Source organism: Mustelus asterias, chromosome 26, assembly GCF_964213995.1.
Source record: "Mustelus asterias chromosome 26, sMusAst1.hap1.1, whole genome shotgun sequence".
In the NCBI taxonomy this organism is placed as follows: domain Eukaryota; kingdom Metazoa; phylum Chordata; class Chondrichthyes; order Carcharhiniformes; family Triakidae; genus Mustelus; species Mustelus asterias.
Window position 1 is genome coordinate 10,232,966 of NC_135826.1, and position 16,762 is coordinate 10,249,727.

Here is a 16,762-nt window from a genome sequence, read left to right on the forward strand (position 1 = left end):
ATATTTAAATCAGGTTCCACAAATGCCTTTTGGAGCTTATATTGGAATGAACTGAATACAACATGAGCCTCCTGACCTGAAGGTCAGGAAATTGCCAGGGAAATGGGAGCAAGGTGAGAATGTGTTGACAAATGATATCCCTTTCAAACCTGGCTGAGGATTGCCGTGGTTCCCCGTGGACGGCAAGAAGAGTTCATCAATCAGAATAGAGAGTCTGAGTCTTGATCTTCCAGGCAGCAAGGCTTTATTAGCTAATACATTTCAATAAAGCCGGGATTTCCAGATGAATCCAAAAAACCAGTGCTCTCACAGTCTTTTCTATACACATTTAGCTTCATATTTCATCATTCTTATCTTACAGTCAAGGTTTTTTTGTTGCAGACCCCAAGGCCACTTTTCGTTAGCCACCATGGTTTACTAGACCTACGTTATCTGCCTTCTTTCTGATTGGTCACTAATGAATGTGCTGTGATATCATTGTGGTTACATCTTGCCTTCTTATCTGAAGTTTATTGTCTAATCAGCCAAGGTTGTTGTTTGTTCAACCATTGTAGGGCATCCTGCTATGCCAAGTCTTTTTTCCCGTTGTCTGACTTTCTCACGTTTATTTAAGAAATTACTTTCAGCTTCTGTGTGTTTGCTTGACTTCTTTTAGCCTTTATGTTCATTTATGTGAGTATCCATGTGTACTGACCTGGTAAGGTATTGTGCACTTAAAAGGGTACAAGTATATGCTTAATAAGATATGTGATGATATATGAGAACTTCTTAAGTAGTGATTATCTCTTCTATGTTAATTATTATCTCCTACTTGTCCTAATAATTATTCCTTCCAATATATGTTGTCTTAATGATTATCCCTTACAGGATCTCCACCGAGGAACACCAGGAGCATTACAACTTGAACAACTTGGCAACGGCTGTGTCATCACAATGCTGAAGATGCCCCATTTAACTGGAGAGCTCTGCAAGCACCCTTCAGCACCCAGCAGTGAGGATATCCAGTAATCTTGGTGTGCTGTTGTCTGTGCCAGGAAGGCATTGCTTAGGCCTCCTCATTTAAAGAGGATTCCAATCACAAAGCGAAAGATGAAAAAAGAAAAAAAAAGACTCGCATTTATATAGCACCGTGTCTCCTGCCAACATAAGATGGGGGTCTGTGCTTGCACACTGGCCTGCACGTGCACAGGAATCTAGTGACATTACTCTGGCGGCACAGTGGCTCAGTGGTTAACACGGCAGCCTCACAGCGCCAGGGACCCAGGTTCACTTCCAACCTTGGTTGACTGTCCGTGTGGAGTCTGCGTGTTCTCCTTGTGTCTGCGTGAGTTTCCTCCGGGTGCTCCAGTTTCATCTTACAGTCCGAAAGACGAGCTGGTTAGGTGCATTGGCCATGATAAATTTTCCCTCTGTATGCCCGAACAAGTGCCAGAGTGTGGCGATTAGGGGATTTTCACAGCAACTTCATTGCAGGGTTAATGTAAGCATATTTGTGACACTAATAATTTAACTTAAGCTATGCATGTAACCCTCATACAAATCTGGAGATAATATTGGGGAAAAATATTCAAACCTGTTCCAGTAAATGAATAAATGTAGACAAGAACGGAATTTTAAACAATATTCTGTGTACTGATTAACTGCATAAGCAGTGCGTATCCGTGACTTACGAGGAGAGGGCTGAATTGGAGTGCTCTCCCTGTTCGAGCTGTATTAGAACTGAATGCTGTATTAGAGGAGAGTGCTGCTTTGCAGGTTTCTCTGGGGTAATGGCCTCCATGCTTGAATCATGAATGAACGATTATCCCTGAGTCTCCTGCGATTAATTCGAAGAAGTCCGTCACAATGAACTGCAAGAAGGTTTTTCTCTGAATGAGTTGCGAATGTCCCGATTTCATCCAAGTGACCAGAATTAGAGAGTCGGGAGCTGAAGGATCAAAGCCTTGAAGGAGGATTATATCAACTCAGCCTTATCAGTTCTAAAAAAATAATATTTCCAGTGTGGGGAAATGAACAAGAAATAAAAGAGAAGGAAGAGTGTCCCATAATTTGAGAACAACCTTTAGTTTCTTTATGGCTTGTTTTTAAACATTCACCCGATTTAAATTTCAAGAACTGGTAAAGGCAAAATACGGTGGATGCTGGAATCTAAAACAAAAACAGAAAATGTTGGAAATTCTCAGCAGATCTGACAGCCTCTGTGGAGAGAGAACAGAGCCAATGTTTTGAGTCTGGATGACCCTTCGTCAGACCTGAAAACAAGTTCTTTGAAGAGATAACAAATAGGTTAGACCAAGGAGAGCCAATGGATGTTATCTATCTTGACTTCCAAAAGGCCTTTGACAAGGTGCCTCACGGGAGACTGCTGAGTAAAATAAGGGCCCATGGTATTCGAGGCAAGGTACTAACATGGATTGACGATTGGCTGTCAGACAGAAGGCAGAGAGTTGGGATAAAAGGTTCTTTCTCAGAATGGCAACCGGTGACAAGTGGTGTCCCGCAGGGTTCAGTGTTGGGGCCACAGCTGTTCTCTTTATATATTAACAATCTAGATGACGGGACTGGGAGCATTCTGGCCAAGTTTGCCGATGATACAAAGATAGGTGGAGGGGCAGGTAGTATTGAGGAGGTGGGGAGGCTGCAGAAAGATTTAGACAGTTTAGGAGAGTGGTCCAAGAAGTGGCTGATGAAATTCAACGTGGGCAAGTGCGAGGTCGTACACTTTGGAAAAAAGAATAGAGGCATGGACTATTTTCTAAACGGTGACAAAATTCATAATGCTAAAGTGCAAAGGGACTTGGGAGTCCTAGTCCAGGATTCTCTAAAGGTAAACTTGCAGGTTGAGTCCGTAATTAAGAAAGCAAATGTAATGTTGTCATTTATCTCAAGAGGCTTGGAATACAAAAGCAGGGATGTACTTCTGAGGCTTTATAAATCACTGGTTAGGCCCCATTTGGAGTACTGTGAGCAATTTTGGGCCCCACACCTCAGGAAGGACATACTGGCACTGGAGCAGGTCCAGCGGAGATTCACACGGATGATCCCAGGAATGGTAGGACTGACATACGATGAACGTCTGAGGATCGTGGGATTATATTCATTGGAGTTTAGGAGGTTGAGGGGAGATCTGATAGAAACTTACAAGATAATGAACGGCTTAGATAGGATGGACGTAGGGAAGTTGTTTCCATTAACAGGGGAGACTAGGACGCGGGGGCACAGCCTTAGAATAAAAGGGAGTCACTTTAGAACAGAGATGAGGAGAAATTTCTTCAGCCAGAGAGTGATGGGTCTGTGGAATTCATTGCCACAGAGGGCTGTGGAGGCCGAGATGTTGAGCGTCTTCAAGACAGAAATTGATAAATTCTTGATTTCTCGAGGAATTAAGGGCTATGGGGAGAGAGCGGGTAAATGGAGTTGAAATCAACCATGATTGAATGGTGGAGTGGACTCGATGGGCCGAATGGCCTTACTTCCGCTCCTATGTCTTATGGTCTTATGGTCTTAAGGAAAATTAGTCAAGATTTATAGTGTGAGGAGAGGGGGGTGGGGAGTGGCATTGGATGGCTGTAATTGATGGGACTGGCAAAGACAAAAAGACAGGGAATGTAAATGGTGATGATAAAGGCTGAGAATGGTGCTACGAGCGTCCATTAAGAGAGTGGAATTTGTGAATGGCAGAACAAAGATGATGTGGAGATGCCAGCGTTGGACTGGGGTGAGCACAGTAAGAAGTCTCACAACACCAGGTTAAAGTCCAACAGGTTTATTTGGTAGCAAATACCATAAGCTTTCGGAGCTCTGCTCCTTCGTCAGATGGAGTGGTTATCTGTTCTCAAACAGTGCAAACAGACACAGAAATCAAAGATGCCCAGTGTCAAAGGACAACCTGAGGAATGTAGCAGTTGGCCCATCGTACTGGAGTGAGGTTGGAAAACAAGATGAGAAGTGAGATTTTAGGAGTGGAAATATCAAATTTAGAACATAAAATAATAAAAATGGGACGAATAAAATGAAAAGGAATGAAATAAAATAAATGGAAATGGGGTGAATGTGGAGGAGAGAGTTCATGCTTTGAAGTTGTTAAATTTTAAGAACAGTCGTTTTGGATGCTAAAAGAGACTTCAAATTAGCATTTCCTTTAAGTTCATTTTTCCCCAAATCCAGCCAATTATGTTTGAAGGTTGAACAATGGAGAAGACATTCTGAGCAAGAGGTCAGCGAGTGCATGCCCTCCACCCTGGAAGCCCTGGATTCACCTGTATCTGGAGTCACCCTTGCAGATGTCAGAGCAGCTTTCTTGAAGGTTAACCCACGGAAAGCAACTGGCCCGATGGGGTACCCGGACATGCACTCAGATCCTGCACAGATCAGCTGGCGGGGGTATTCACAGACATCTTCAACCTCTCTATACAACAATCTGAAGTCCCTATCTGCTTCAAGAAGACGACCATCATCCCAATACTTAAGAAAAATGAAGCAGCGTGCCTTAATGACTATCGGTCAGTGGCTCTGACATCTATCAGTATGAAGTGCTTTGAAAGGTTAGTCATGGCACGAATCAATTCCAGCCTCCCAGACTACCTGGATCCACTACAGTTTGCCTACCGCCGCAACAGGTCCACAGCAGACGCCATTTCGCTGGCTCTGCACTCAACCCTGGAACACCAAGGTAACAAGGATACCTATGTCAGACTCCTATTTATTGACTACAGCTCAGCCTTCAACACTATTATTCCCACGAAACTCATCTCCAAACACTGTGGCCTGGGCCTTGGCTCCTCCCTCATGACTGGATCCTGAAATTCCTAACTCACAGACCACAATCAGTAAGGATCGGCAACAACATCTCCTCCACGATCATCCTCAACACCGGTGCCCCACAAGGCTGTGTTCTCAGCCCACTACTATACTCCTTAGACGCCTATGACTGTGTGGCCAAATTCCCCTCCAATTCGATTTTCAAGTTTGCTGGTGACACCACCATAGTGGGTTGGATCTCAAACAATGACAAGACAGAGTACAGATAGAGAATCTGGTGAACTAGTGCGGCAACAATAATCTCTCCCTTAATGTCAACAAAACAAAGGAGATTGTCATTGACTTCGGGATGCGTAAAGGAGAACATGTCCCTGTCTACATCAACGAGGACAAAGTAGAAAGGGTCGAGAGCTTCAAGTTTTTCGGTGTCCAGACCGCCAACAACCTGTCCTGGTCCCCTCATGCCGACGCTATTGTTAAGAAAGCCCACCAACACCTCTACTTTCTCAGAAGACTAAGGAAATTTGGCATGTCAGCTACGACTCTCACCAACTTTTACAGATGCATCATAGAAAGCATTCTTTCCAGTTGTATCACAGGTTGGTGTGGCTCCTGCTCTACCCAAGACCGCAAGGAACTACAAAAGGTCATGAATGTAGCCCAATCCATCACGCAAACCAGCTTCCCATCCATTGGCTCTGTCTACACTTCCCGCTGCCTCGGCAAAGCAGCCAGCATAATTAAGAACCCCACGCACCCCGGACATTCTCTCTTCCACCTTCTTCCTTCGGGAAAAAGATACAAAATTCTGAGGTCACGTACCAACTGACTCAAGAGCAGCTTCTTCCCTGCTGCTGTCAGACTTTTGAATGGACTTACCTTGCATTAAGTTGATCGTTCTGTACACCCTAGCTATGACTGGAACACGACATTCTGCACTCTCTCATTTCCTTCTCTATGAACGGTATGTTTTGTCTGTATAGCGTGCAAGAAACAATACTTTCACTGTATGTTAATACATGTGACAATAATAAATCAAATCAAATTGCTTCGCAGTTTCAGGCTGTTTTACTGATCAAAACACAACCGATAGTTGGAGGAAGTGTGGATGGAAAGGTGATTTCTCACTGTGGCACCTCCGCGACTGGCAGCGGCAACTGGGAAATTCATTTATTTAATATTAAGTTGATTGAAAATGTAAAATTAATGAACAATTATTCAGAAATTATTCATTTTCTTTCTGTAAAATGATTCTTGATTCACAGTTTTGACACTTGGTGAAATGTGCTTTGTTTTTTGGGCTTTTCGATCCGTTGGCAGTGAATCTTGGGCAATCCACCCACAGGGGCCAATGGTTTTGGTTTCTCTCCCAGTAGAAGTCTGGATATCAGCAATGCTGTTTCAATACAGCCACCAGAAATATTGAAATCATTGGGAACTACACACCTCAATGTTTAACCTGTCCACCAGCCTTGGATCTCAGTCATCTGTCTTGTCACTTGGGCATCAATGTGGCACTGATTTCACGCAAGCAACGTGAAATTTATCAACATGAAAACCTTGTCGTACCCCCTGTGTTATCTCATCTTGACTCCCCGTGTATTTAAAAACGCAGCTATCTCAAACGAGCATGTAACTGTCGTGATGCGGTCACTGGATTAGTAATCCAAAAACCCAATGTGATGCTCTGTCAAGCGTGTTTGAATCCTGCAGTGGCAGATGGTGACATTTGAATGAAGTAAAAGTCGAACCATGACCATGAAACCAGTGTTGCTTGTCATGACGGGAAACCCCATCTGGTTCACTAATGTCCCTTAGGGAATTAAATCTGTCATTCTTACCTGGTCTGGCCCACATGTGACTCTTATGTGGACTTTTAGGGTGGACTTTTAGGGCATTGGTGAGGCCGCAGCTGGAATACTGTGTGCAGTATTGGTCCCCTTATTTGCGGAAGGATATATTGGCCTTGGAGGGAGTGCAGAGAAGGTTCACCAGGTTGATACCAGAGATGAGGGGTGTTGATTATGAGGAGAGACTGAGCAGATTGGGTTTGTATTCGTTAGAAATTAGAAGGCTGAGGGGGGATCTTATAGAGACCGATAAGATAATGAAGGGGCTGGATAGGGTAGAGATGGAGAGATTCTTTCCACTTAGAAAGGAAACTAGAACTCGAGGGCACAGCCTCAAAATAAAGGGGGGTCAGTTTAGGACAGAGTTGAGGAGGAACTTCTCTCAGAGGGTGGTGAATCTCTGGAATTCTCTGCCCACTGAAGTGGTGGAGGCTACCTCGTTGAATATGTTTAAATCACGGATAGATGGATTCCTGATCGGTAAGGGAATTAGGGGTTATGGGGATCAGACGGGTAAGTGGAACTGATCCACTTCAGATCAACCATGATCTTATTGAATGGCGGGGCAGGCTCGAGGGCTAGATGGCCTACTCCTAGTCCTATTTCTTATGTTCTTATGTTCTTTTAACTGCCCTCTGAAACAGCCAAGCCAGCCACTCCGTCCAAGTGCAATTAGGGATGGGCAATAAATGCTGGCTCAGCCAGCGATGCCCACCTGCTATATAAGAATAAATCTCTATGGCTTTATTTCCACATGATGTTGAGATGCTGGCATTGGACTGGGGTAAACACAGTAAGAGTTTTAACAACACCAGGTTAAAGTCCAACAGGTTTATTTGGTAGCAAATGCCATTAGCTTTCGGAGGGCTGCTCCTTCGTCAGATGGAGTGGATATCTGCTCTCAAACAGGGCATACAGAGACACAAAATCAAGTTGCAGAATACTCATTAGAATGTGAATCTCTACAGCCAACCAGGTCTTAAAGATACAGACAATGTGAGTGGAGGGAGCATTAAGCACAGGTTAAAGAGATGTGTATTGTCTCCAGGCAGGACAGCCAGTGAGATTCTGCAAGTCCAGGAGGCAAGCTGTGGGGGTTACTGATAGTGTGAAATAAACCCAAGATCCCGGTTTAGGCCGTCCTCATGTGTGCGGAACTTGGCTATCAGTTTCTGCTCAGCGACTCTGCGCTGTCGTGTGTCGTGAAGGCCGCTTTGGAGAACGCTTACCCGAAGATCAGAGGCTGAATGCCTGTGACCGCTGAAGTGCTCCCCCACAGGAAGAGAACAGTCTTGCCTGGTGATTGTCGAGCGGTGTTCATTCATCCGTTGTCGTAGCGTCTGCATGGTGTCCCCAATGTACCATGCTTCGGGACATCCTTTCCTGCAGCGTATCAGGTAGACAACGTTGGCTGAGTTGCAAGAGTAGGTACCGTGTACCTGGTAGATGGTGTTCTCACGTGAGATGATGGCATCCGTGTGAATGATCCAGCTCGTCTTGCAGAGGTTGCTGTGGCAGGGTTGTGTGGTGTCGTGGTCAAAGTTCTCCTGAAGGCTGGGTCGTTTGCTGCGGACAATGTTCTGTTTGAGGTTGTGCGGTTGTTTGAAGGCAAGAAGTGGGGGTGTAGGGATGGCCTTGGCGAGATGTTTGTCTTCATCAATGACATGTTGAAGGCTCCGGAGGAGATGCTGTAGCTTCTCCGCTCCGGGGAATTACTGGACGATGAAGGGTACTCTGTCCACCGTGTCCCGTGTTTGTCTTCTGGACCACAATGTCTTCACCTTCAACAACCAGTTCTTCATCCAGACACATGGAACAGCCATGGGGACCAAATTCGTACCTCCATATGCCAACATCTTCATGCAGAGGTTCGAACAAGACTTCTTCACTGCACATGACCTTCAACCGATGCTATACACTAGATACATCAATGACATTTTCTTCCTTTGGACTCATGTGAACAATCACTGAAACAACTATATGATGACATCAACAAGTTCCATCCCACCATCAGACTCACCATGGACTACTTTCCGGAAATCGGTTGCATTCTTAAACACACGCATCTCCATTAAGGACGGTGACCTCAGCACCTCACTGTACCGCAAGCCCATGGATAACCTCACGATGCTCCACTTCTATGGAGGGTCTTAGCTATGAGGAGAGATTGGGTAAACTGTTCTTCCTGGAAAGACGGAGAATGAGGGGAGATCTAATAGAGGTGTACAAGATTATGAAGGGGATAGATAGGGTGAACGGTGGGAAGCTTTTTCCCAGATCAGAAGTGACGTTCACGAGGGGTCACGGGCTCAAGGTGAGAGGGGCGAAGTATAACTCAGATATTAGAGGGATTTTCTTTACACAGAGGGTGGTGGGGGCCTGGAATGCGCTGCCAAATCGGGTGGTGGAGGCAGGCACGCTGACATTGTTTAAGACTTACCTGGATGGTCACATGAGCAGCCTGGGAATGGAGGGATACAAATGATTGGTCTAGTTGGACCAAGGAGCGGCACAGGCTTGGAGGGCCGAAGGGCCTGTTTCCTGTGCTGTACTGTTCTTTGTTCTTTGTTATTTGTTCCAGCTTCCACCCTAAACACGTTAAAGAAGCCATCCCCTACGGACAAGCCCTCCATACACACAGGATCTGCTCGGATGAGGAGGATTGCAACAGTCACCTCCAGATGCTGAAAGGTGCCCTCATAATAACAGGATATGGCGCTCGACTCATCGATCGACAGTTCCGACACGCCACAGCGAAAAACCGCACCGACACCTCCTCAGAAGACAAACACGGGACACGGTGGACAGAGTACCCTTCGTCGTCCAGTACTTCCCCGGAGCGGAGAAGCTACGGCATCTCCTCCGGAGCCTTCAACATGTCATTGATGAAGACGAACATCTCACCAAGGCCATCCTGACACCCCCACTTCTTGCCTTCAAACAACCACACAACCTCAAACAGACCATTGTCCGCAGCAAACTACCCAGCCTTCAGGAGAACAGTGACCATGACACTACACAACCCTGCCACAGCAACCTCTGCAAGAAATGTCGGATCATCGACACGAATACCATCATCTCACGTGAGAACACCATCTATCAGGTACACGGTACCTACTGTTGCAACTCGGCCAACGTTGTCTACCTGATACGCTGCAGGAAAGGATGTCCCGAGGCATGGTACATTGGGGACACCATGCAGACGCTACGCCAACGGGTGAATGAACACCACTTGACAATCACCAGGCACGACTGTTCTCTTCCTGTGGGGGAGCACTTCAGCGGTCACGGGCATTCAGCCTCTGATCTTTGGGTAAGCGTTCTCCAAGGCGGCCTTCACGACACGTGACAGCGCAGAGTCGCTGAGCAGAAACTGATAGCCAAGTTCCGCACCCATGAGGACGGCCTAAACCGGGATCTTGGGTTTATGTCACACTATCAGTAACCCCCACAGCTTGCCTCCTGGACTTGCAGAATCTCACTGGCTGTCCTGTCTGGAGACAGTACACATCTCTGTAACCTGTGCTTAATGCTCCCTCCCTGTATCCTTAAGACCTGGTTGGCTGCAGAGATTCGCATTCTAATCAGTATTCTGTAACTTGATTTTGTGTATCTGTGCCCTGTTTGAGAGCAGATATCCACTCCATCTGACGAAGGAGCAGCGCTCCGAAAGCTAATGGCATTTGCTACCAAATAAACCTGTTGGACTTTAACCTGGTGTTGTTAAAACTCTTACTTTGTTTCCACACGCATGCTTTGGCCTTTTCTCCAATCCTGAGCCCATCAGTCTATTTGCTCTTTCTCATTCACCTTTTTTTCTATTTGTCCTTTACCCCTTTTCACCACCATGTCTCCTTTCTTTCCCCTGCCCTCGGCACGCTCTCCCCTCACAATCCCCAATTCTTCAGCCCTCATCAGCTTCCCTGCTCTCCTGCTGTTGTCACAGGCTTGACTCCTGAGATAACTCGACAGAGGCACAAACATACAAAACAAATTTCTAAAAGTATTTTTTTTATGTGTACATTTATTATAATTTAAAAATTCTCTTATTCAATAAAGTACTTAAGTCTTACCTTCTTTTTGTAATTTCTAATGGGAGTGCTGCCTCTTTTGGTCACAAATTCATTTAATATCAGGAGTGCTACATAGGTGAGTGTGGAGGAATTTCCTCAGATCTTGGAGAGATGAGCGTTTCAGAGGAAAGTAAGAGTCCAGTTGACAGAAGTGGGACAGGCAGTGTCTGAAAAGATTGTCGGTCACCTCATCCTCAGAATGGCTTCTGGAAAAAAAGAGTGTCCAATGATTCAGCAACCACAAAGCCACTAGGGTGGTACGAAGATACGTTGGTAGCACTGCTGCCTCACAGAGCCAGGGACCCGGGTTCAATTCCGGCCTCAGGTTACTATCTGTGCGGAGTTTACACGTTCCCTCCGTGTCTGCGTGGGGTTACTCCGGGTGCTCTGTTTTCCTCCCACAGTCCAAAGATGTGCGGGTTAGCTTGATTGGCTATGCTGAATTGACGCTAGTTCAGGGGGATTAGCAGGGTAAATAATGGGGCTACGGGAATAGGGCCTGGGTGGGATTGTGGTCAGTGCAGACTCGATGGGCTGAATGGCCTTCTTTTGCACTGTGGGGATTCTATGACCTATGACCACTGTGATGCCAGTTGAACCTGACATTGACTGTATGATAGGGTGAATTCAATCTTTTTGAAAAGCTATTGAATGGGAGGTCCACTGATTAGTGCTGTACACGTGAAGGCTTTGACAGAGAGAAAAGATAATCATTTTACTGGCCAGGTAAGCATGCTGCACGTAGCGTTATGGAGATGATAATATTTCACTCTCTGTTGAAACCTCAATGTGTTTCATTGATATTTAACTCTGTCACCAGGTCACTGCAAGGCCCCAGTCTCTCCCCCTTAATGGTCAGAAATGCCGCTGATCTCCAGTTCTTCCTCCGCTGCAGTTAATGCCCAGGAAATCCGTGGATATCCAGCTCCGGCTCTCCAACTTACCAATCCTCTGCATCTCTGCAACCGAGGAAAGACCAGCCCTCTGGGTCTCATGGCATGTGTTCATCCAGTGGGTGTGGTGAGGGTGATGATCAGGAATACGACGGCAGTTGGATAAGCGTGAGGTTCAGTGGGAGTGGTGGATGGATAGTTGGGGATGTGAGGAAATGTTTGGATTGAGGGTGGGTGCACATGCACAGTAGATGGGTGTGAGGAGTGGTGTGATGGAACAGCATCGCAAGGCAGAGTGAGAGGGTGGGTGGCCTGTGCACAGCAGGGTGTAAATGAATGTGCAACTATATTCAACTTTCCTGACCTGCTGAGATCATTGAAGCACTGGCGACATTGAATCCAGAAGCATGGTACAATGTTTCTGCTATTGGCCTCCTTATAGAAAGTAATCTGTGCCATGGTATTTAGTGATGACACAGTGAAATCTGGGTTAACCCTAGCTGATAAACTAGCTACGGTTCCTGGGCACCTGAGTTAGTTTTACAACCTGGAGTTTCATTCTCCATTACAAACTTATACTGACATTTTTATTAATGTTGGCCGGTGCAGTAATTCAGCCAACTGTTTCCGATCACGAACACCCTTTATAGAAATCATAGAAATCATAGAAATCCTACAGTGCAGAAGGAGGCCATTCGGCCCATCGAGTCTGCACCGACCACAATCCCACACAGGCCCTACCCCCACATTTACCCGCTAATCCCTCTAACTACGCATCTCAGGGACAATTTGTAACCTGGCCAATCAACCTAACCCGCACATCTTTGGACTGTGGGAGGAAACCGGAGCACCCGGAGGAAACCCACGCAGACACGAGGAGAATGTGCAAACTCCACACAGACAGTGACCCGAGCCGGGAATCGAACCCAGGACCCTGGCGCTGTGAAGCAGCAGTGCTAACCACTGTGCTACCGTGCCGCCCTAGAATGGGCTGCCTCTGCGGCTTACAGTCAGGTAGTCTTCACCTCAGGAATTACAACAACAGTCTGGGCAGAGTAGTAGGTTTAGGAATCCCCGTTGGCTGCGTCTCATTGGGCAAGCCTCCACTTGCTCCATAAGGCAGCTAATACTCCACAAAGCCCACGAGGAGATCTATTGATGAACCCCCATGGCCTTTGTGGCCATAATAATATGGTAGCACAGTGGTTAGCACTGCTGCCTCACAGTGCAAGGGACGCGGGTTCAATTTCAGCCTTGGGTGACTGTCAATGCAGAGTCTACACATTCTTCCCGTGTCTCGGTTTCCTCTGTGTGCTCCGGTTTCCTCTCACACTCCAAACATGTGCAGGTTAGGTTGATTAGCCATGATAAATTGCCACAGGGGGATTAGTGGTGTAAATAGGTGGAATTATGTGGATAGGACCGACATGGGAATGTTGTTGGTGCTGGCTCAATAGGTTGAATGGCCTCCTTCTGCACTGTAGGGATTCTATGATTCTATAATAATGGCTGGGATTTTCCAGCCAACTTGTGGCATATTTTCCAAAAGCGAAGGTGGCTCTTCATTGGCAGTCAGTGGGATCTTCCAGTCCCGCTGAGGTCTCTGATGTTTTGCATGGCTCACCCGCCTCACCGCCAGGGAATGTGCCACGGGGCATCATCACCTTCCCACAAGTGAGAAGGGCCTGCTCATTGAGTTCTGTTACACAATATCATGCCTTGTGATAATTGATTTGTCATCAATGAATTGCCTTCGTTATTACATTCTTTATATTTAGGTGGGTAAGCAACTCATGAGGTATTATTACCCACAGCTCTGTCGTTCATTCAAATTCCATTAACTTAACGGCCAAAGCTACAAGTGGATACAAGGCTGATAGATTGGTGAATTAATCTAAGTAAAGAACAATGAAATAAAATTGTGAAAATGAATCTGTTCACGACCTGTTCAGGAAACAGGATAAAAACGAAGGAAGTGTGGATTTGAGAATTTATCCACCTAAACTGTAAACAAATTAAAGGATTAACTCACAGGGCAGAAGTATTTAATTGTAGGCATTTTCCTAGCGATAAGGACGGGATAATCCAATTAAACCTCAGGCTTGGTGTAAAAAGTTTGAGATAATTCTCATGCCTTTGGTCGAAGAGACATGCATTAAATTATTGAGCCAAGAACTATCCTATCAATTGCCAAGCTTAAATTCATGAAAGATGGATCGTTGTTATTGTTGTTCCTGCCTGGAAGCCTCTGGTCTCCTATTAATGGATAAACAGTGTAACTCGGCATGAGAATTGGTTAGTTATGGATATTTTCACTGAGGGCATCAATCTTGTCTTCTGTCGACTGTTGAAATGTATGTGAGCACGTATCATAAGAGGATTAGAGGCAAGTGTCTCAACAAGAAGAATGAGCCTGTTGCTTCTTCCTCAGGCTGTTGGGCCTACTGCACACTTCCAACCTTTTCTGTTTTAGAGTTTGGAGCACTGTTAAACAAGGTCCCGATTCTCCAATATAACCAGAAAGACAAAGTCAGCTGTGTCATGACATCTCGGCTCTGGTGGGATTGATGCCCGAGATGGTGGTTGAGATTCAGAAAAAATGTTCCCGATGGTGGGGGGAGTCCAGAATTAGGGTTCATAGTTTGAGGATAAGGGGGTAAACATTTTAGGACTGAAGTGAGGAGAATTTTCTTCACCCAGAGAGCAATGAATGTGTGGAATTCACTACAGAAAGTAGTTGAGGCCAAACGTTGTTTGATTTCAAGAAGAAATTAGATGTAGATCATGGGGCAAAAGGCATCAAGGGATATGGGTGTGGGGGGGGGAGGAATCAGGATATTGAATTTGATGATCAACCATGATCATAATTAATGGTGGAGCAGGATCGAACGGCCAAATGGCCTACTGCTGCTTCTAGTTTCTATTTTGCTATGGATTCTAAGATGTGCAGGAGAGAGTTGGGCTCAGTCGGGGGGGGGTGGGGGAAGTGGGGGGGGGGGAGGGGATCTATAAATACATGGGCACCTGGGAATCCTTGGAATTGTCGAGATTCTTAGAGATACAGAACAGTCGCAGCATTTAAATAACACATAGGAACTGAATGGGATGATTTTTGGCCAGAGCACAAACAAAGATTGCGAGACACAAGTGAGAGGAATTTTAAAAAGATAAAGTGAATAGCAGATGTGTGCTGGAGGTACTGAGCAGATGGAAGAACACGTTGGAGTGAGAAGCAATTGGACAATTGAAATTGAAGTGGGGGGTTGGTGGTGGAGTGGGATAATCACTGGGTTAGTGATCTGGAGAACCAGATCTGGGGACTCAGATTTGAATTCCTCTATGGCAGATGGTAACATTTGAATTCAGTAAATGGTTTGAATTCAGTAAAGGTCTAATGATGACATTGCCATGACAGGAGAATCCATCAATATCATCCTCATCGGATCAATGTTTGCTGGCCTTTCTGACTGGTACTTCTCCAAGTCAAGATGCTAAATGTCTTGAGCATCTCTGGGAGTTGACCTTACTGATGTCCCTTAAGGAAGAAAATCTGCTGTCCTTACCCGGTCTGGCTTATATGTGTCCCGATCTACTGCAACGTGTTTGACTCTTAAACACCCTCTGAAACGGCCATGTAAACCACTCAGGTCAAGGGCAATTAGGGATAGGAAGCCAATGATGCCCACATCCAATGAATGAATGAAAAAAATTGGTCACTGCATTCAAATTTAACTTGTCCTTTGATTAGATAATAGTCCTTGCGTACAAAATCTAACTTATCCTTTGATTGGGTTGAATACTTCACATTGTCCTGAGCGAGAAAGTGTAAAAATCACAGCCATTACTGAAGAAAACATGGAATGAGAAAAGACCATTAATATATCAAGTCCACTGCTTCAACACACAGGAGGGAGTCTATCCTATGATGGACATCACCTGTTCTTACCCATTTGTGTTGCAGCAAATGTGCTCCATCGATAGCCCTATTCTGGTTTACATGATGTGGAGATGTGAAAGTTGGACTGAGGTGGACACAGTAAGAAGGCTCACAACATCTGGTTAAAGTCCAACAGGTTTATTTGGAATCATGAGCTTTCGGAGCGCTGCTCTTCACTCAGGTGAATGGAGAGTTTTGTTCACAAACAGGGCTTATATAGACACAGACTCAACTGCAAGATAATGGTTGGAATGCTGGTTGGAATTTCTCTTTAAAACTTCCTCTACTGGCTGAACAGTAACTATTTTAAACGTGATCTATGCCTCTCCGTGCTGCCACTGCTGAGGAGCAGTTTGATGAACTCATGATACTCTCAGTGTGATGGCCAAAGGATGAAGCTGTATTGAATACGATGATCTTGCACTTGGGTTAAATTTGAGCTGTCCTCTCTTTTCTGATGGTGGAATGAAAGGCACTCGTTTGAGGCAACGAAAAAGCAGCAAAGTGGTTGATTTGAAATGAAATATATGACGGTTCTCATGGCAAGATTCAGCAATTTTCTATCTCTGTTTCTATGTAACCCTGCTCCTATTGCAAATTAACCAGAGACAGACCCAACTGGAGGAGTCTCTGTCATCAAGCAATCTCAACATTTGTGGAGAACAGAGTTAGGTCCCTACAGGAAAAAGTGAGCAGAATGCAAAGCCACTTCTCCAATAGTAACTTCAGATTGAATATTTGCAATCGGATCTGCAAATCAAAATTTGGGGTGAAATTTTACACTGGTGCGATCTTCTGGTCCTGCTGAAATCAATGGAGTTTTTACTGGCTTGCTGCATTTTCCAGCACTGCCCCCTCTGTGCAGGGGGCCTTGGTTTTAGTATCAAGTATGAGGTGACACTAACTTAGTCTGTGAACAAATGGTCTCCTTGCTGTGCATTCTTTTAGCGAATTGACAGGAGAATCCATCAACATCATCCTCATCAGATCAACATTTGCCGGCCTTTCTGACTGGTCTGTCACCTGATCAACATACCAAATGTCTCAAGCATCCCTGGGAGTTGACATCAATGGCATAAAATCGATTCAATCAAAATCAAATAGTATTTTACAGGGATTCACGGAGGCAAGAAAGGGATAAAGGCAAAATATTACGGCCGATGGAAACACAAACAGAAAATGCTGGAAAATCTCAGGAGGTCTGACAGCATCTGTGGAGAGAGAATAGAGCTAAGGTTTCGAGTCTGG